Below are 2,131 nucleotides of genomic sequence, written 5' to 3'. Positions count from 1 at the left end.
AGTTGCTCATTTACAATAATTCAACAACAAAAACTGGAAATACTTTTGTTTTCTGACACTTTGATAACAAACAAACTTTCTTTTCTTACAAGAACTGCTGTTGTTTTCACTTTCTTGTTCTCCAGAGATAACTGTTGCATTTCTGCTTGTAGGAAGACCTGAATCACTTGTGCACAACAGTTATGTAAAGAAAAACAGATGTGAAGCATTTCCTGTCTTTGTGCTGTGATGATCTTCGCTCCTGGCGTAACAGAAAACCGCCTGAGCGAGCAGCTTCGAACGCGGCGAAGACGGGTTCTTGTTGTGTTTGTGGACAAAGACCTGGGTCGGCATTGTTCACACAACAGTCGATTATGCTGTAAGCCCCGCGTCTACTGTCTCATTCATGTGATAAGCAGAGGCTTAACAAACAAGAGAGATGGACTTAGAAGTTGTAAAGGCGTTTAATGAAGTACGAATGAGGATAGAAGGTTCAAACGAGGCCAGATTAACATCTTCTCATGAACATGAACACCTACGATAGTCTGTATTTGACAACACACACACACAATGTTTTTATGGCCTCGTTTTAATCTAACCAAAACGAGTCTTCTATGAGAAACTTCAACCTTCTGTTTCTGATGAAAGACTCTAAAGACGGAGAGTTTACGTCTGATTTCCTGAAACACGTTGACACCAGAGGTGTGCAAAAGTTCACAACTCACAACTGGAAGACACGTGGTTGAAGTGAGTGCAGTCACACTCCAACACGTTGTAGAAATGTGAAACTTAAAGGCACTATCGTGGTGCAGTGGTAGGCCGGTCGACTACTGATTAGAAGATTGCGGGTTTGATTCCCACCTTGCCCGCCCATGTGCCGTAGTGTCCTTGGACAAGACACTGAACACATCATTGACCCCCATGGAAGGTTGGCGCCAGTGTTTGGCAGTGGAGCCGCCATCAGTGTGTGAATGTGTCTGTGACAGTAGGTAGAAAATCACTACACAAGTACACACCATCTTCCATTTTACTTCTATCCTCTTCAGATAAAAGTTTTTAACCAGGGGAAAAATCCTGGGGAGTAAAATACTCCACACGGTGCAAGTTTACGTACAGCATTTCCTTGGGTCTTAAGTTTGGGTCACTTCAGAATAAAAGTAAACTGGGCAGATTTAGAGTTTGAGACTTGTTTGTTTGAATTTGGAAAATATAATAACCAGATTTCCAAGAGTATAAGTCACAGGAGCAAAAAATATCTGAAACCATGTTTGAGTAAAGTCGCTCTGGAAGATAAGGTGCACCCCTGAGTAAACTATGAATAAAACTGCGACTTAAACTCCAGAAAATACGGAACTGGAACTGAACCTCCCTCTGGTTGTTTTTCTCATGAATTCTTACTCCACAGATTCTCAAAGATTTTGTTTGCTTTAAGTCACATGTCAAAGTCAAGGCCCGGGGGCCGGATCCGGCCTTCCAGGTAATTGTATCCGGCCCTCAAGATCATTTTATTTCATTATTATTAATGACCCGATGTTATCTTTGCTTTATTTCTAACTTGTATAATTTTGACTAAATATATTTTTATAGAGGCAAAATATTGAAAGTTTTTAAGGTTTAAGTTGATTTATTCTGGAATAATATTTCTGCCTTTTTATTATTCATAATCATGTTAAAAAGTTACAGTTTTAAAGTTTTAAAATTTAGAATTCTACTAGTTTTTTTGGACTGCTTGGGCATTTACTAATATTTTTTTGGCTATTTTGGAGTTTCGGTAATATTTCAGCTACATGCTAGCTGATTTGGCTAATTTATGCTTTTAATAGTTTTTTAAGGCTATTTTGGAGCTAGGCTAAAATTTATACGCTAGCTGTTTGGGCTAATTTAGGCTTTTTTCAGTTTTTAGGCTATTTTAAGGTTTAGCTATTTTCTCTTAGCAACATGCTAGCTGGTTTGGCTAATGTAGGCTTTCTATTATATTTTTAGGCTTTTGTAGAGTCTAGCTAATATTTCAGCTACATGCTAGCAGTTTTGGCTAATTTAGGCTTTTTTTTACGTTTTTAAGAATATTTTGAAGTTTAGCTATTGTTTCAATGACATGATACCCGTTTTGGCTAACCAAGGTTTTTATTTTTTTTAGGCTAACTTGGCATTT

The sequence above is a fragment of the Oryzias melastigma genome, linkage group LG11 (genome assembly GCF_002922805.2).
Source record: "Oryzias melastigma strain HK-1 linkage group LG11, ASM292280v2, whole genome shotgun sequence".
In the NCBI taxonomy this organism is placed as follows: Eukaryota; Metazoa; Chordata; class Actinopteri; order Beloniformes; family Adrianichthyidae; genus Oryzias; species Oryzias melastigma.
Note: the sequence above shows the minus strand (reverse complement) of the source record.